General features: G+C 37.2%; 1 protein-coding gene across 3 annotated transcripts in view; it reads right to left on the reverse strand.

Moving 5' to 3' along the window:
• Positions 1-20,920, reverse strand: part of SMAD2 (SMAD family member 2) — a 75,477-nt gene that overhangs the window by 29,262 nt on the left and 25,295 nt on the right. The window lies entirely within an intron of this gene.

Consider the following 20,920-nt stretch of genomic DNA (forward strand, 5'->3'; position numbering starts at 1 on the left):
AACGGAAAAACAAACTCAACCTAAAATCTATACCCCACAAAAATATTCTTCATATAGTAAGCCAAAACAAAAATATGTTCAGGTAAACAAAAATTGAGAACTCATTTGTAGCAGACTTTGCCCAAAGAAATGCTAAAGGAAAGTTCTTCAGGATAAAGAGAAACAGCAACAGATGAAAACTCTCAATCACTGAGAAAAATTAAGAGAACTAGAAAGTATTAAGTATGCAGGAAAATGTAAAAGACGATTATTTTTCTCTTAATTTCTACAAAAAGGAGATGACTGGTTACAGCAAAAATTGTAACTCTAAAAGTATGTGGATGCAATTTGTAGGACAACAGCAACAGAAACAAAAGGACGTGTTAGAAACAGCTATACTGTCACAAAGCTAAGGATTCCTACTGTCATTGGGAAAGCAACCCTTGCCCCTGAAAAGGGAAGAGACAGAGAAAAAATGCATATAGAAAATTAAAATGAAACACTAAAAAATAATTAACCTCAAAGGAAGGAAGGAAGAAAAGAGGACCAGATGATAATAGAAAACAAAGAATAAAGTGTAATGGGTAAAAGGGTAAATCCAACCATATCAGTAACAATAGATAAATACACCACACATTCCAATAAGCAGCAGACACTTGTCAGAATGAATACAAGATATAAAACATCTACAAAAAAGATGTATACCGATAAGCTGAAAATATCAGAATGGAAATACACAATTCATGCAAGCAATAAGCTTAATAAAACAGAATATCAGAAATATAACACTTTAACACTAAGAATATTATCAGAGATAACAACATATTTCATAATAAGGTCAATTCATAAGAAGACATTAACAATCCTATGTGCATCTAAGAATACAGTGTTAGGGGCGCCTGGGTGGCTCAGTCAGTTAAGTGTCCGACTTGGTTTTGGCTCAGGTCATGATCTCATGGCTTCATGGGTTTGAGCCCCAGATTGGGCTCTGCACTGGCAGAGTGGAGCCTGCTTGGTATTCTCTCTCTCTCTCTCTCTCTCTCTCTCTCTCTCTCTCTCTCTCTCTCTCCTCTCTCTCTGCCCCTCCTCCACTTGTGCCCTCTCTAAATAAATATAAATACAAATACAAATATAAATACAGTTTTAAAATGCATGAAGCAAAAACTAACAGACCTAAAGGAAGAAATAAACACATCGACAATCAGAAATTTCAGTAACTCTTTGGATAGGCTGCCAAAAAGAAAAAAAAAAAAAGCCATATATCACAGAAGAGCTGCACAATCCTATCAACCAACCATTTGATCTAAGTGACATGTACAGAATCCTTTTCAAGTGTACAGGGAACAATAAGAAAAAGAGATTGTATGCTAGGGCCATAAAAAAAAAGGTCAATTAGGGGCATGGAGGTGGCTTAGTCAGTTAAGCAGCTGACTCTTGACTTTGGCTCAGGTGGTGATCTCAGTCATGAGACTGAGTCCCAAGTTGGGCTCCATGCTGGGTGTGGAGCCTGTGTAAAATTCTCTCCCTTCTTTCCCTCTGCCCCTCCCCTGCTTGCTGCACACTCGCTCTTTCAAAAAAATTTTTGAAGGGTCAATTAATTTGGAAATTAACAACACACTTCTAAATAACCCATGGGTCAAAGAAGAAATCACAAAATAAATTAGAAAATACATGACAATGAATCTACAGTATAAGAAATTGGAGAGGGGGTGCTAAATCTAAAGTAATGATTAAAGGGAAACTTACTGCTTAAAAACTATGTTAGAAGGAAGAAATACTTTAATGACGTAATCAACAATGATATAGTTCTAATCAGCACTGTACTGGAGGTCTTAGCCAGTGCAATACGGCAAGAAAAAGTAAAAACAAAATACTGGAAGGGAAGAAATAAAACCACTTTTTTTTAAAGCCAAATTCAAAGAAACAGAGAGCAGAATGTTGGTTACCAGGGGCTGGAGAGTGGGAAAAATGGAGATATGCTGGTCAAAGGATACAAACTTTCAGCTATAAGATGAATAAATTCTGCGGATCTAATGTACAGCATGGTGACTATACTTAACAATACTGTACTATATATTGAAAACTGTTAAGAGAACAGATCTTACAAAGTTCTCTCTCCCTCCACAAAAAAAGGTAATGTGAGGGGATGGAAGTGTTAGCTAACTTTATTGAGGTAATCATTTTGCAGTAAATGTGCATCAAACTATCACACTGTAAACCTTAAACTTACATGTTATATGGCAATAATCTCAAGAAAGTTGGAACAGAAACCCTGCTTTTGTGGACAATATAATTATTTATATGGAAAATCTCTGAAGCAACTTCTAGAACTCATTAGTAAATTTAGCAATGTTACAGAATATAAGGGCAACTTATAAAAATCCATTATATTTCTATATGCTAGCAATAAACAATTTGAAAATTAAAAAATTTAATTCCATTTATGATAGTGTCAAAAACCAAAATATTTAGACAAAAGGTTTAATGCAAGATATATAAGGCCTGTACACTAACATCTAAAAACTTTAAAGAAACCTAAGTATACAAAGACCTACCCTGTCTCTAAAGATCAAATGACCCAATATTAAGATGTCTATTTTCCCTAATTCCCTGATAATATTGGTCTATGTTTTTTCAAATCCATCCCAATCACGATTTCAGCAAGATACTTTTATAACAATTGACAAGCTGATCAGAAGTGCAAAGGATCTCAAATAGCAAAACAATCCTGAAAAAGAATTACTGATACAACATGGATGAGATTTATTTATCTCGGGAAGACTTAGTTGGCTGAAAGAAGATGAACATAAAAGACTAGACACTGAATGATTCCATTCACATGAAGTTCTAGAAGGGGGGAAAAAACCAAACTGAAAGTAAAAAAAAAAAAAAAAAAAAAAAAAAAAAAAATTCAAATAGTGGTTGCCTCAGAAAAACCACTGGGAAAGAGTATGAAAGAATGTTCTGGGTGATGAAAATATTCTTTATCTTGATACCCTGTACATGCATTTGTCAAATCTAATCTTATTTAGCACTTATGATTTATGTACTTTGCCATTCGAAAACTGAACCTACAAAAACAACAAACCAAAGAAAAATCCCAAAAGAACTCAATGAAACTCAAAATGGAAAGTAACAACACACAAATATTCATACAGTAATTTAGTATATGATAAAGCTCCCTATGAACTGACAGGGAAAACTCTCTAAAATATCATACATATTAAGTGCAAAAAAGCAAATACAGTATGTATAGTAAGGTATCTGTTAAAAAAAAAAGGACAAATAGAAATATCTATAAGTATTTGTGTACACATACAGGAAACACACACACACACACACACACACGAACAGAGGTTATCTGAGGTGAGAATGAAGGCTTTTCAATGTTTGCTGTTTGTAGGTATGCATGCATGTATGTGTATGTATAAATGTATACGAATTTTTAAACCACTGAATATACTGCCTTTTATGATGAAACAAATGAAACAAAAGAAAATACTGCCACAGAATTAAATGCAAGTCAAGTCATCTTGACATTTCTATAAAAAGATCTGCTTCTAACCTTAGTTAACTAAGCGTAAGTACAGATTGTTATTTCCTATTCTGTGTCATTTCAGCTCACTTTGGGCATCGCTGCAGGAGATGATAAAGTGCCAGCTGGAGCCCTGTTGATTCTCTTCTGGCACAATGTCTTCTCTCTCTAACATGGACCTTTGGAACCCATTTTCTTCTACATGCATTTATATCAACAGCCCCTTCCTAGCCTCCTTTTGACTTCACTATTAATTCTTTCGGTTTGCCTACCAAACCAGGTCAATTTTTAAGACCAACCGGAGTCTAGGGGATTTAAGTCAGGCAAGTTTTAATCACCCCCTTTCCTTAAACATTGGTTCTTTATAACCACATGTTATTTTTGCCCATAAGACCCTGAGCTCCCAAAGATCTCTGCATACCTACCAGCTAGTAACAAGGTACTGGTGACTAAATTAGTATTTTTATAGCATAAAAACTGGATCACAGGGGTGCCTGGGTGGCTCAGTCTGAGCATCAGACTTCGGCTCAGGTCATGATCTCGTGGTTTGTGAGTTTGAGCCCCGCTCTGACAGCTCAGAGCCTGGAGCTGCTTTGGATTGTGTGTCTCCCTCTCTCTCTGTCCCTCCCCTGCTCACGCTCTGTCTCTCTCTCAAAAATAAAAAAAAAAAATTAAAAAAACAAAAAAATTAAAAACTGGATCACCAAACTCCTAATCATACTAAAACATCTATTTTAAGTAACAGTGCAGAAAAATGGCTCTCTCAGATTTTCAGTTTGTTAATAAGGAGTGGCAACTTGTAATTGCAAGTATAGACAGTTCCTATAAAAATGTGAAAAGAAACAAATGCAGGAAAAATGTTAAAGAAATAGCACTGACGGTAACAACTACATAAAAGATCTTTTACACATTCCCTATTTCAATAAATCTAGAATGTCACCTATTTAAAATACATTATTTTGTGTTCCGTGAAAAAGAAAAAACTCTTCTAATTTTACTTACAAGATCCATCCCAAGGTGAAAACATGGTCATCTTGGAATCCATGAAATATGGACTAACAATTACCTTCCTGAGTTAGCTACTGCATGTCAGGTACAGGTAAGACTTTTAATATTATGGACCTTATAATAACCTGCAAGCTATGTATTGCCATTTCATTTTAAATTAAAAAAAAAAAAAACAAAAAACTCAGCCTCAGAGGGAAAATAAAATAACAAGGTCATACACCTAACAAGAGACAGGGCCAGGATTCTAGTCCACATCTTACCAAACAACGCTCTCACTCTACCAAGAGCTTTCTAAGCTTTTACTTTAATACCAACTTACATCAGCATTTCTAGGACTAAAGCCTACGGATACCGGGGCATCTCAACTACAGTACTTGCAAGGGTGTGTCTGGTTCCCACAGTAACTTTTTAAGTTACATTTTTATTCTGAGATAATAGTAACTTCCATATCCACATACCCTGGGATATGGGTCACCAGGATAAGCCCCAGTCTTTATTGCTTTATCACCTCAACGTCTGGGTTTGGATCTGTTACAAGCACCTCAGCACCAAGGGTAAATAGATCAACTTAATGTGCAAATGATGACATCACACCAGAAAGGCCAAATGGTATCAGGGTGTGTTCTACTTAAATTATGTTTCACAGCAGTTGTAGAGAAAAGAAGTAGGAGAATGTAGCAACACTGGGCACGTGGCAGTACACTGACCTCCTGAGAACTTTAGTCACGGGTGGCGTGCGGCACCACAACCACAATGGAAACAGAAAACCAGTATCAACAGAAAAACAGCATCATTCATTGAACCGACATCAGAATTTTCTTGGTTACAGAGCTCGGTATACGTAAGCCTTCTTTGATAGGCTTAAGTTTACACTACATTCTGTTTCTATATATTTAAACAATATTAAGGGAAGCCACAAGAAATGTCTGTACAGTACCTGAATGTGAAAAGCATCTACTGGCACAACATTAAACTATTTAGGAGTAATAATAATACAGGATAGATCCGAGAATGCTAAACTAATAAACCGACTTGAAGTCATATACCCCAAAAAAGTATAGACTTTTATTATTATCATTATGACAGCACTATCCCAGACACATCCCCTCAACATTTCCTTAATTTATTTGACCATCTGACTTCAAGACACTCTAAAAACTCTTAAGTATTAAAAAATACCAAGCTAAGTGGCTAAAAACATGAACATCTCAGATAAATTCTGCCTGACCAAAGTTTGATATTGTTCACTAAAGCAATTAACATAGACTGTTGCAAACTATGTTGAAATTGGATGTAATAGACCGTAAATCATCTACAATGCTGTCCCTGCATCAATACACAGACAGATGAGCAAGCGTGCCCATGTAAGAATCTCATGCAAGTCCTGCAGTCCTTTGTATGCAACACAATTTCTTAAAGGCAGATTATCCCCTATCACCTGTGTGAACTTCCTGCTTCTACAGATTGAATTAAAAAAAAATAAGTTGGAAAAGTTATTAAAATCATTAGGACGCTAAAGTGCCAAAAAAGTCGTGTGACGTACAATGTATCAATGATCACAGAACAGCCAGATTAGCTAGGTTTACTTGTTAGTAAACACGGCAGAAATTCCCAGAATTTCCCTAGTAAACTTTTACCGTAAATATCAGTAAAATTAACACACTGAAGCTTTTCTTCACCTAAGAATAAACCAGCCTTTGAAAACTGAAGTTAAAAATTGAAATCTAGTGTACAATTTACCAACTATATACATGCAGAAGTATTTTAGGTGCACATCTCTGTTAACAATTTACCACTTTGGTTCCAAAAGACATTATGTTTGTTAATTAACTTACTGTATTAAGGACATGTATATTTATTGATTCATATACCATGAAGTATTACTGTTCTTGCCTTATTTGCATGATTTACTGATGCAGCTCAACTACCACTGTCAAAAGCAATAAACCTCACTGTTTTACCAATTTATTATTTTTCATTACCTTCTTGCCTAAAGAGTGTATTTCTTCTACAAATCAAGAGGAAGAATCCAGGTTGTCATAGTGGAAAGACTACAAGGCATGCTGAACACACTGAGTGACATTAAAGGGGGTAACAAATTAGGCGTATGATATCAACAAAAGAAACTTCACTCGAGGCTCCAGCTCTTGTTTACAGATGTACTCATGAAATACGGACTTCCACGGAAAAATCAGAAACTACCCATCCATAATTATTTCTACTTACAACACAACACCCCTTTCATTTCATATAGGACTAGCGAAGACTAAAGTGTGTGTTTTTAAATAGCTCAGGAATCAAGAACTGATCATTGTAACAAAAAAAATAAATAAATAAAGTCTTGGGGCGCCTGGGTGGCTCAATCAGCTCAGGTCATGATCTTGCATCCAGTCTGTGTGTTCGAGCCCCGCGTCGGGTTTTGTGCTGATGGCTCAGAGTCTGTGGAGCCTGCTTCGGAGTCTGCGTTTCCCTCTCTCTGCCCCTCCCCAACTCATGCTCTCTCTCTACAATAAACTAAAAAAGTTAAAAAAATTTTTTTTAAATAAAGTGTCTATAATTACACATGCTATACCTCTCTGTGTACGTCATCATCACTATACAGTGAAGAGCTGAGAAACAGAAAAAAAGAAAATGCCTACCTCCAGATAGGTCTTTTGCCTTCCTTCTATCACCAAGAAAGGAGCATTAGGAACACTCTTGTCCTTAACAAATCAGCGAAAGGTCCAAGTAAACAATTAAGAAATTTTCATTGGCTACAGAAAACTTAAGACATTACCAACACTTATTTTAAGTACTTACTATGTACCTGGCATATTCAAAGAACTTTACATATACTATCTGATTTATACTCCTATCAACCCTATAAAGTTAACATCACCATTATTTTTCAAATAAAAAATTGTGAACAGTTAAATAAGCCAAAAGGTCACAGAGCTATTGAAATAAGGACCAGGACTTACATCCATCCCTGGCTGGCTTAAGAGCCTAAATTTTTCATGGTACACATTTCTGCACGATGATGGTATAAATGAACAACCTCAGTCTTTTAGAGGACTATGTATTGACTGTATTTTCTTATTTTCTGTATCAATACCCTGGCATTGGGGGCCTTGATGGGGAAGCTGCTAATTACACAGCTAACTCTTAGAGGTAACAAGAGACTCTCTAGTGAGTGCACCTCTCTTACATAAAAACTAACCATTCCAGGGACCATACCCATAACTGTTCTTTCAAACTCTCACACATCATGCCAATATTCCTCCTGCCCTAAATCACCCTAGGGCTAGGTACTGGACAGCTAGGAATGAGCCCTACAGTCCAGAGCCTGCCAAAACTATTCAAACTATCCAATCCTAATCTCACTCAGCATACCTACCTGGCATTGCTCATTACTTCCCTGGAAAACTCCAACAACAGTTCTGGGCTGTCCTCAGTCCTTGCCCCTCTATTTATCAACCCATCTTATTTTTTGATATATTAAAAATTAAGTTGCAGATATTTCAAATCTAGACACTTAAACATGCATACGTTAACTAGAATTCATTGCTCCCTTGTGGGCTTTTTTGAGGTAATATTTATGGAACGTGAAACTCATGTTAAGAGTGCCATCTTGTTTTATCAATTGTATAAATGGGTTAACCCTCAACCCTGTCAAGAACATCCGTCCAGAATGTTCCTCAGGCTCTTTTATCAGTCATTCCCTGCCATCCCCTTTAGCATCCTCAGAGGCAATCATGGATCTGTGGATATTTTTTGCCATAGCTTTAATCTCTTCCAGAACTTTTATATATGGAATCATACAGTATATTCCCCTTTGGATCTGGCTTTTCTGACTCAGCATTAACGATTTTGAGATTCACCCATGTGACAGCAGTCTACTCTTTTGGTGCTGAGTTTTTCATTACATAATCAATTTTTAAAGTCATTTTTTACTGATGGTTCGGACTTGCTGCCAGATCCGGGATATTATGAATAAAAGTTGCTCTGAACATTCAAGAAGTATGTGCTTTTTTGTGGACATGTGCTTTGTCTTGAGTAAATACCTAGAAGTGAAATTCTTAGAGGTCACTGGGTAGATGTGTGTTTAGTTTTAGAAGAAACTACCAGACCTTTCCTCCCAAGTGGGTAGTACCATTTTATATTCCCTCCTTCGATCTATGAGTTTCTGGTTGTTCCACAGCCTCACCAACATTTGGTGTGGCCAGTTGACTTAATTACAACCATTCTGATGGTTCTGCAGTGGTATTTCAGAATGTTTCAATTTTCACTTTCCTGATGATTAACAATATTGCACTTTCCACTGGTTTACTGGCCCTTTGTATATCTTCTTTGGTGAAGTAGCTGAATCTTTTGCCCATTTTCAAAATTAGGTTTTTATCTTTTTCTTTTTTTTTTTTTAACTGTTGAGTTACAGAAATTCTTTATAAATCCTGGATACAATCCTCTTGTCAGAAATATGTTTCTCAAATATTTTGTTCTACTTTGTGATTTGCTTATTCATTTAAGTGTTTTTTTTGAGGAGATCCCTTTAGTACTGAAGACTAATTTATCAAATTCCTCCCACAGCTTTCTATACCCTTAAAAAAAAAAAAAACACTAACCTTTGCCTATCCCCAACTCAAATATATTTTCCAGTAGAAGCTTTTAGATGAGAACTATGATCCATCTAGAATTGATTTTTTGAATGGTGTATGGGTGGGGTCAAAGTTCATTCTTCCATATGGATATCCAGTTCTTCCAGCATTATACGTTGGCATAGAATGCTGTGGCATTTTGCAAAAATCAAATAACCATGTTTCTCTTTGGAGTTATCTATGCTATCCCATTTATCTACGTTTTTATGCCAGAACCACCCTGTACTGATTACTGTGGCTTCATGGAAAGTCTTGAAGTAAGAGAATTTAAGTCCTCTAACTTGGTTTTTCTTTTTCATGATTGCTTTGAATATTCTAGGCCCTGTGCATTTCTACGTAAACGTTAGGGTAAGTTTCTACATTTCCACAAAAACAAAAACACCTTTTTTAGGAGATGAATTTGAATCACACTAAATTGGAAGAAACTGACGATGTTACTGAGTGTTCCAACTCATAAATATGTCTGTCAATTCCAACATGTAGGTCATCTCAGAGCTGGTCTCCACCGGTTTCCTGTTGAAACAACATCACATTTTCTTTGTTCTTCATATGTTGAGTAATTTGGGACCGTATGCTGGACACTGTTATTGGTGTGATAAAGATGCTAGATTCTGTTTTATTTCTCCAGTAAGTCTTACCTGGTTTTGTTCCAGCAGGCAGTGATTTGTTGGCACTCAAACTGCAAATTATGTCTTTGAAGAAGTCAAATCAGTTTTTTACCATTAGCTAGGCTGCACTAAGTCTACCCCACATATGTGAGGGTTTAAGGGTCAGCCTAGTGATTCTGGTGAAGTTCTTAAGCAGAATCTGGGATTCTTGCTCTGTTCCGTAGCTTTCTCCTTGCTAGGATTCTCCCCTTACTCTTCAGTCATTGTGGTTGTTCCAAACTCTGACCTCTGGTTTTTCAGGACAAAAAAAAAAAAACAAAAAACAAACCCACAGCGGGTTTTCGATTGACATTTTGGCTATCCTGCACATTCTGCATGGATATAAAAAGCTTATTAAAAACAGAAAATTCACCTGTTCTTGTAACAGTCAAATCCCCTCCAAAATATGTGTTTTTGTTTACTTTCTAGTGCCTTATGTTTTTCTTTTTATCTTGTGCAGTTTGTAATTGTTATCTGAGGGAGTGTCATTCTGGTAAAAGTATACCTGCCTATACAAGAATTCTCAATTTGTCTTTAATTTCCCTCAGGGTTTTGAAATTTCAGTGTAGAGATCTTGTGTCTTTTAAAAGAAGTGTATTTTATTTTTTAATGATACTACTTTTAAGTCTGCAACTATTCATAGCATTGTTTTAATATCACTTCCATTTGTTTGCTATTAATATTTACGAAAAAGATTGATTTTTATACATGGGACCTGTAAAGTGCAGCCTTGCTAAATTTACTCATCTGCTTCAGTAGCTGTTTTTTAAACAGATTCCTTTTAAAAGGTTTCTTACATAATCATGTCATCTACAAAATGCAAGAGTTTTGACCCAATCTTTCAGATCTTTATGCCTTTTCCATTTCATATTCCACTGGCTAGGTCCTCCACTAAAATAATGAAATGAAATGAAGACACAAGAGTGGACATCCTTGTCCTGTTTCTGATCTTGGGAAAAAACCCTACTTTATGATTAAGTGTATTCTTAGCTGTCAGTTTTTCTTCAATGACCTTTATCAGACTGAGGAAAACTCTTTACATTTTAGTTTGGTGGGCGTGTTTATCATGAATGGATGAATTCTGTCAATTACTTTTTACCAAGTGAGGTGATAGGTTTTTGATCCTTTGTTAGTGCAGTGAATTACACTAATTTTTGAAATTTAGAAATCAACTTTGCATTTTGGGGATACATCTCACCCATGATGTATTCTTTTTGTATATTGCTGGAGTGTATTTTGTGGTTTTTTCCCATCTAAGTTCCTGACAAATATTAATCTATCAATTTTCTTCTTTCTTAATTATGGTGGCACCGTATCTGTCAGGTTTTGGCACCGGGGTTATGATGGCCTCATAAAATAACTTTTTTTCTGAGCTCCTGTAAGACTGAGGTTATTTCTTGCTCCGGTGTTTGAAATTACCAGTAAAACCACCTATACCAGGAGTTTTCTTTGTGATAAAGATTTCAATTACGAATTCAGTTTCTTTAATTGATATAAGGCTACCCAAATTTTCCACTTCTTCTTCCATCAGCTGGGGTAACATTTTTTAAGGAAGTTGACCATACAAATTTAATAGCATAAAGTTATTTACTAAAGTGTATGCATATTGTGCTTTTAAAAATGTCTGTAGGACGTAGCAGAAAGATACCCCTCTCATTTCCAACAGGTCATTTATGTTCATGGCCTCTCCCATCTTTCTCGTCATTAGTCAAAGAGGGGGTTGCCAACTTTTGATCTTTCTACAGAACCAGCTTTTGGTGTTGATAATTAATTCTGTCCCTTTTCTAGTCACCAATTTCTTATTTTTATTATCTTCCCCTTCTACTTACTCTCCATGTTCTTTGACCTTTTTTTATACTTTCTTAGATAAAGTCTTAGGTAACTTTTCTAGTAGTTATTTAAAGCTAGAAATTTCCCTTTAAGCACTGTTTCAGCTGCATCCCACATAACAGATATGCTGTAATTTCATTATCATTTAATTTGAATTATATTCTAACTTCTCTCAGGGTTTTCTTCTAAATAACCCATCGGTCAAAGAACTGTGTTGTTTAATCTCCATATTTTAATAGATGTTTTATCAGTATTGATTTCTAATTTCATTCTGTTGTTGGCAGAGAATATATTCTGTCGATTTCAATCTTTCAAAATTTACTGAGACTTGTGCCCTGCAAATAGTCTTTCTGGTGAGGTTACCATGAGCACTTGAGAAGATGGTGCATCACACCGATATTAGATTCAGTAGTCTACAAATATCAAGTCAGTAGTTAATAGTGTAACTTAGATCTTCTGTGTCTTTACTGTTTTTTTTTTTTGTTTTTTGTTTTTTTTTGGCCTAACTGAACTCTCCACTGTAAGTGCGGATTTGTGATTCTGATCCATTAATTCTATCAAGTTTTACTATGTGTATCACGAAGCTTTTTTATTAGACAGCTACACGTTTACATTTATGGCTTCTTGATGTCAGCACTTCAGAGATGTCATTTTACAATGTACATATCAGCATGAAGACCTGACACATATATCACTTAAGCTTCCAACAACCCACGAATTAGGCCCTGTTAACCCCGCTGGACAAAGGAGGCAACAGAAGCACCAAGAAAAAGGAACATGTCAGACAGCCAGTTGTATTCTTAATTATCGACGCTAGTCTGCTTCTTATATAGTTATTAAAAAGAAGTAATAAAAACATAGCAAGACAAAACTAAAATAACAACAACTTTGGTACAGTATCCCAGAGAAGGAAAACATTCGTAGTTATCCGTAATTATAAAAACTAGACATTTTGCGCCAAGAGTTACTTTCTCAAGAAAAAAGAATTCTTTAGACAAGTAAATTGGCACAGCCACTCACAAATCAACATAGAAGGAGACAAAAGAATCCCTAGAATCAAAGTTGATACTCTTCTTCTTCTCTGGTTTTGGTAGCGCTCTTCTTAGAAGAAGGACCAGGTAAGGATTGGAAAATTACTTCACCTTTACCTCTAAATGTTATGTTTAGAACACTACTTTGAGACTCTGCCACATGTTTCAACTGCCTTTGAACACCGTCTCCCACACAAAGAAAACAGTCCCCACCACAGAAGTCCCTACAAATGATTTAAATATCAATTCTAAAAATAGTCGCTCACATATTTCAAGTTCATCCAAAACCAAACTTTTCACTTAAAAAAAAAAAAAACTAACGATAAAGTGGGCTCGGAAGTATTCATTTAAATAATGTAGCTGATGGATTTTCTAAATTCATTTTAATATATATGTTGCTTTTAACAATTTAAAAAAGTATCATAAATGACAAAAAAAAAAAAAATCCCAACAGAAGATGTAAGTACATACCATTCCAATCTTTTAAAAGATTAAATGCATAAAACGAGGATTGCAATACAGAATAGAATTCTGTAAAAACTCAACTTTCTAAGTCATACATTTTTGTGATGCTTGTATTCGGGTGTAAAGAAAGCTTTTTTCATTTGACAATTAAAAAAATTAGCATTCTACAAAATAAAAATCAAGTCACATTTGTATCACACTTTGAAGTTGACAATATGCTTTTACATGTAGAAGTTAAAATGCGTAGGTAATAAAGATAAATGTATTATTTATAAGTGTTAATGCAAATTATACAAGCCATCACATAAAAACTATGAGGAAAAAGTTCTTTCTAGTTACTTAAATTATTTTGCCTCAGAAATTTTTGTTCGGTATCTACTTCTGAACTTTCACATTGTCCTGAACACAAATATAGCCTCCCTTCACCCCCTCTGGCACTGGCCTGGCAAACTTGGGAGTAAATCAAATCAGGGAGAAATTATATCCTCTTACAGCCATATAAAGCCATTACAAATAAACCAAATTCAGAAAAGAAAAAGGTACAGGGTGAGGGGGCTAGTCAAAAGTCTTACATACTTCTGTTCTGATGTAAGCATTATTCAGGATCTCAATTTTCGAAGAGCCTGAAGACCACCACTGCACAGGGCTTCCCATAACCACCCAAAAGCAGAGCTAAAGTTGGATTCTGAAAGACTAATCTAACTGTTTGGGGAGGGGGGCAGATGGTGAAAGAAGAAAATTTGAATCATAATAACAGTCTCTTTGGAAATAAAGCCTCATTGGATAAGCTGACTGGTATCATGGTCAAATATTCTGTGTTTGGAAAAGACGTTCTATGTTTTGTGCAAATGGCATACAATGCCCCTCCATTCTCCTCATACATTCTACCCATCGCCAGCACCACTAAACTTGTATTCCCCAGTGTTCACCACAAGAACATAGAGCGCTTGCCTGACAAGCCAGACTAGGTGGACTCCGCCCTCTCTCACATCGTTTCACCCCCAACAAGCCGTCATCCATCTGCTCTCCAGGCTCCTGCATGACAGTTCAGAAAGAACCCGGGGCTGTTGTAGTCATACCCAGATATATGGAGTAACAACAGATCTCTTTTCATAAACTAACGTTTTACCTCGATCTAAGTGAAAACTTCATCCTACCAATTTTGCTAACTCCACCTCCTCCGGGACTCCCCAGCGGTCGTTGTTAAGGGCCCCGTAGCAGCAGGAAGAGGGAATCTTTGAGGAAAAGGGAACAGTCTCATGGGGCTGATCAGACTGAAATCTGATGTGATGGTAACGTGGTGGTCAGGTCCCTTGAAGGTCAGAAACCCAGGGCTGCCTCTTACCTGCGGCTAGTTCCTAGTGAAGGCACTTCCCCGGCCCATCTGCCCGGGTCACTCTGACTCTCTAGGCTGGGCCTCTTGATCACTTCCAGACAACTTCCACTACCTTAGTAAAGTCTACCTGGACCCTGGGAAAACTCACGCATCTCTGATCCATCAAACCCTGAACATGCAGGCCGTTCTCACCGGGCCTACTCTTCATTCTACTGATGCAGAGGCAGCTCCCTCTGGTCTCCCACTTGGTTGGCCATTTTCAGGAGGAAGTCAGGTACCAGTCTATTTCCCAAACCTCAGTAAGTCAAAGGAGTGAGTTGCCCTGAAGTCTCTCAATATGGATGAAAGAAAGGGGGAATGCCACAGCACATACTATTCTCTCCAAAGAAGTTCTCATATGGGATCCCTCTTACAAACTCCTGCATTTTTTGAATATCGCCTAGAGATGAGTGATGGGTTAACTAGAGCAACACCTGTCTCATGGAACCCCTTGTGCAAGTCCTACATCTGAATGGTAGATAGCACCTCAGGTTTGAACGTAGGTTACTTGCAATCTATTGATCTCAGATGGGGAGTCTCTGAAAACATACCAAAGAATTCTCATTTGAACATACTGTTACAATTCTACTTCCAGTTAAGATATAAGCAGGTCACGGAAGGCTAATGTTACTGTTGCAACAACTAGGGGGAAAAAGATAACCACAACCACAAAAAATTGTGCAAAGACACTGGAAAGCTACTGAAGTAATGAGATCGGGAGGAACTAAAGTTGTAAGAAGGAACCCATCTAGGTGAGCTGAGGACTGTGAGCCATCCCTTCCCAGGGCTCATCTGCAGATTCCAGGAATAGGGTAAGGGTCAGGCTCGGTCTGGGAAGAGAAACTCTACTGAATAACAGAACTTTGGACAGTCACAGGATTCTCCTCCCTCAAAGGTGTCTGCCAGATTTTAAAGATGCAATCAATAGGAGGCTCATTAGCCAAACTCAAACCATGGAAGAAAGATGTGAATCTCCCGCAGTGTTTGAGGGAGTAGGTGACAGAGACCTGCCAGGCTTTCAGTGAAAATCCCAGGAGAGCACTATTCAAGGAAAAGGTACGAGCCAGTGCTAGACTGAATCCAAATAAATGGCAACCGAGCCCCAACCCTGCTCAACCCCGATCAGATTAAAGCGATCAGCCCCTCCATCCACCTGACATAGGAAAGGTCAAACACTTTTTGTGAAAACCATCATTTGCAGCACCTATAATGCCCTGACGTGCGATATATGGCACACGATCAAAATTACATGGCACGTAAAAGGCCGGAAAATGTAATAATCACAAGAATGAACAGACAATGATGAAAGCAGACCGAGAGATGATCCAGATATTAGAGCTGACAAACAAACTTTAAAATAACTATTATAAATAATACAGGGGCGCTCGGGTCGCTCAGTTGGTTAAGCATCCGACTTCGGCTCTGGTTATGATCTCATGTGCACTTGCACTGTCTCTCTTTCTCAAAAAAAAAAAAAAATTAAGAATTATAAATAATATTAAAGAAGATTAAGGACAACAGAAATGGATGAAGAATTTCAAATGAGAGTTGGGATTTACAATATCAAAGGAACATATAATAAAACAGAAAAATAAGGTATTTTAAATTAAGAACTTATTAAATGTGTTTAACAGCAGACTAAACAGAGCATAAAACAGGATCAGTAAACACAAAGTTAGGTCAACAGAGAGTATCCAAACTGAAAAAGGGAAAACAAAAGAAAACAAAAAGAACAAAAAGAACAGAGCATAAGAAATATGTGGCATCTAGTCGTTTGAGCCCAAGTACCAGCGAGGATTTAAAACAAGATTGCAGGATATCCTAAACTGGCGTTTTACTATTATTTTCCATCTCCACAGTCCATGTGTGGCGCTTTCTATTTCAGGTCCCTTAGATGGTCGTACGTTTTCTTGTGTACCACTAGTGGGGATCACATCAGCCTGGAAACACTCTACCACAGGACAGGAAAGAGAAGGAGTAAACAGTATGGTTAAACATCCCCAATAATTACAATCCTCCCAGAATGTGGTTAGTGACACAGAAATGGTCTGAGCAAAGCTGGAATGGCTCCAGGTACAACTGGAAACAGACCAAGGATGCCGGCAAAACCAAAGGTGGTTGTAATTTCTTAAATGCCTATTATTTTAGCCAGGTTGATAAATGTATTCTTTAAAGCCGAGCCATTACATTAATGGGACAAAAAACAAGTGGAGACAATGCTTACTGCATCAGGTGTTAAATGTTATATTTACAGACGTTAATTAGTCTGGGTGCAACTCAGTGATTTTATGAAGAGACAAAAGTCCCAGAGCAGGTGGCTGTTTTCCCTGATAAGGTAAGTGATAAAAATGTCCATGTGAGAATATATCATGTACACAGAAGAGCTCTGAATACCAGTGTCCCGCAGCAGGAGCTCCCTCAAAAATCCTAACTGTAAACGTAGGTACCGGATAAAGGCAAAGCGTATTTCCAACTGCGTTTCACAGGACCCTGCCCCTCATCAGAAGTGCTTTCACAACTTAGACACAGAACACATGGAAAATGACAAATTGGATGCTGAGGCTGATAAAAGGTAGCTATTACCCATAATTTCCAAGTTCTAATTCGCATCTATGAAAAGCTTCATTGTTCTGACTGATTGATTTTACGACTAAATGCTATAGTGTGAATAAACTAAATTATACATAATGCAATGTCACCTGGCAGAAACTTTGTCTAAGTATAGACAATACAAGTTAATGTCTACAACTCAGTGTAAAGTCCTCTTAGGAAAAAATGGAAGGAAAATGAAGACGCGGATTATCTGTGAATATTACAAATAAATCACATTCATGTGGTTACAGCGTTTCACAATTCACAAACCAAACTCACGTTATTTCAAAGGACCCAAAAATCGTACCGAGGGAGTACTCAGGTAGTATCTACCACCCCTTTTCACAGGTGAAGAAACAGTAAAAAGTAAGTCACATGCCTCAGGATCCACATTCATCCAGTACTGAAGCCGACTCAATGGGTTACCAGACTTCAAATTCAGAGTTCTCTCACACATATTATGGCTGATACACACACACACACACACACACACACACACACACACACACACACACGCTGACAAGCTGCATATATCTTATGTATGAACGAGGAAAAGAGGGTTATTCTTACTCTCTTCTAAAAAATTAAAAGGAACTAGTTTAAGAAGAACTGAAGGACTAGTTTAAGAAGAACCCATTGCTCGGGTTCAAAAGACTTCTCTTTAAAAATTCTTCCTGGGTTATACAGAGAAGTAAAAGGGTAGGAATACGAAGTTAGAAATCAAAGTGGACAATCCACATTTAAAGTACTCTGATGTTTACAACTTTAGAAGATGGAAAACAAAACCAAAAATCAATAACAGCATTAAAAAGAAGCACATTATCCTGGAAGGATACAGGAGACCCAGTAATACAATGATTTCTGAAGAGGGAAAGTGGGTGAGGAGATGGGGACACTTGGGTAGGGGAGACCTTTCCCACCCTATCATACAGGGGTGAATTCTGAATCATGTACACCTTATATTTTGTTTTTTAGGAACGTACTTTTTGTTTTTAAGAAATATACTTTTTGAAGGAAAATACAGATATAAATGTATATGTTTCTAAAGACTGTTAACAAAATAAAAATACAATTACCCTTTAACAGAAAAATTGACTTCTAAGGGTTAAAAAAAAGTAAATAGTTTATGTATTGCCCAAAAGTCCTATTTAAACATTTCATTATGCTGGCTATAAAAATAAAACACATTTTTATATATAAATATTAGGAAAAGATTATAGGACATTCCTTTTTTTAGAGTATCCATAAATAACTTGGTATATTCTCTCTAAAGATTCATGGTTAAGTGTTAACACTTTTACAAGTATACTTTATCAAGTTAAAGAAATTCCTATTTCTAATTTGTTAACTTGCATAAATACAGAATTTGATAAAAATCTCTTTCTAGATCCATCAAGATGATCAGTGTTATTATTTTTTTTAATATTTATTTATTTAGAGAGTGTGCATGTGTGTGAGCGGGGAAAGGCAGAGAGAGAAAGAGAGAGAGAGAATGAATGAATGAATGAATCCCAAGCAGGTTCCATGCTGTCAGTGCAGAGCCCAACGCAGGGCTTGATCTCACAAACCATGAGATCATGACCTGAACCAAAACAAAGAGTTGGACACTTAACCAACTGAGCCACCCAGGTGCCTCAGAGTTGTCTTAAAAATGACTGTGGAGTATCTCATATTAATAGGTTTCCTGCAGTTGAATCGTATTTGCCTTCCTGCAATAAACCTTTCCTAGTCATGATTTTGTGATTTTGTTTTTAGTAACCCTATTTTTTTCTTTTAATGTTTACTTATTTTTGAGGTGGGGGCGGGGGGACAGAAAGGGAGAGAGACACAGAATCCCAAGCAGGCTCAGGCTCCGGGCTGTCACCACAGAGCCTGATACGGGGCCGGAACCCACAAACCTCAAGATCATGACCTGAGCCAAAGTTGAACGCTTAACCGAATGAGCCATGCAGGCGTCCCAATAAATCTATTTTCTGATATTTATTTACAATTTTTGCAACTGTTTTTATAAGTAACACTGGTATAATAAACTTTTCTTGTACTATTCATGTTCAATTCTGGTATAAAAATGGGTTGGTAAGTTTTCTTTACAATCAGAGGTAAGAAAATGAAGGATCAGGATTGGGATTTTTCTAATTCTTTGCTATTACCAACAAAACTGAAATGAACACCAGCAACCTCTGACCATATTCCTATTTTCTTAGGATGACAGATCAAAAATGTGATTATATGGTCAAAGCACCACTGTAGGAAAGCCTTATAATGCACGTCTATGAAAATGAATTCTTCATTCCTACACATTTACATATAATGGATATTATAAAATGGCCCTTTTAGACCTCACAGCCCCTTTCCTTCAACTTCAGAGTTCCCAACCCTACACCAGTTTAGATTTTGCTTTATTGTAGAGAATATGCATTGGAAGCCTTTTTTTTTTTTTTTCTTCTGATTGATTCATTACCCAAATATCAAATGCCATTTGAATTTTACAACGGAGTTGTCTTCCATTCCTTGGTCTCAAAAGTGTTTGAGATACAAAAACCTCACAAAACTTTACTTTTATACTATTCAGCTCCTTGCAGCTTGGGAAGGTGACGTTCTCCCAATGAATCACTTTGTACCACCACCTTCAACAACAGGGAAGAGGCAGTGACATACATACCTAACCACAGCTTCTATCCCTCCAGAGACAAAGCCATGGAGGCAGAGTAATTGCGTGAGGGGTGGGAGGGACATGAAGCCAGGACGGTTTCCGCCCTAACTTTGGTCCACTCTAACGTTAAAAGAAGAGGGGTCGAGGGGGAAAAGTATGAACAGTCAACAAAACAGGTATCTTAACAGAAAACATTTGCTGTTTTTAAAAATTAAGGGATTTGTTTCCTGTTCATCAGAGGAACTTGTTGGTATTTTTAGGCTTGTAAAACCCTCGTGTTTTTGTTAACAATTTCCTTGCAATTTTAAGTACATCAACTTACACAGTAAAACCATTTTGTGCCGTATTTTCAATAATTCTGCCTAAACTATGGTTTGGATTTATCCATAATAGAACTTTCTCACTCCTATTCCTCAAACATTACAGTCTAGATAAGTAAAGAGTTGCCTGAACGTTTAAGGACACTTCGTTAAGAAATAGCTAATAATCTGATATAACTGAAGTGTTCTCCTACTAAAAAATGAGGCAAACTCTATAAAATACACGGCATCAAACCACAGTATTAGAAACTTAGACTTCTTGATGACAACAACCGATATTAACAAATCTACATGTCTTCCAAAAGCAAAAACCAAAAGCCACCAAATTAGACACGTCAAATTTGTGAGCTTCAAAGAACTCTGGACAGTAAAAGAGACAGGACAATGAACCACCACCACTCCACTTTCCCTATTCAGGTAAAAGAGTAAAATAAATGTTTTTTTAATGATGATAAACCCTAGAAGAACCCTAGAAGGATCTTTCAAAGAGGCTATCAAAAGAAGAATGGGAAATAGGAAAAGAATTCCAAGGTGACCTCCACACATTTCAATCACCAGCTCACCATCCACCGTATCTCCTGAAAGGAAGGGACTGCGCGAGCTCTACTCAGGCTCGGCCCTGTCAAGACTGCCCCGCACCGGCCACTTCAGCCTCCAGTGATGGCGCACAAAACCATGGCGCCAGGTCTTCCCGCACACACGCTCCCTTGGAGGAGCAAGAGAACCTACTCACCAGCCTCCCTGCCTCCACTCCCGCCACTGTCACGAGCATTCTCCTCACCGCAGCCCGATGCTGTGCTAAGACTCTTCAGCGACTCCACCACCCTCACCCACTCAGGTTCAGGTTCACG

This window comes from Prionailurus bengalensis, chromosome D3, assembly GCF_016509475.1.
Source record: "Prionailurus bengalensis isolate Pbe53 chromosome D3, Fcat_Pben_1.1_paternal_pri, whole genome shotgun sequence".
Classification (NCBI taxonomy): domain Eukaryota; kingdom Metazoa; phylum Chordata; class Mammalia; order Carnivora; family Felidae; genus Prionailurus; species Prionailurus bengalensis.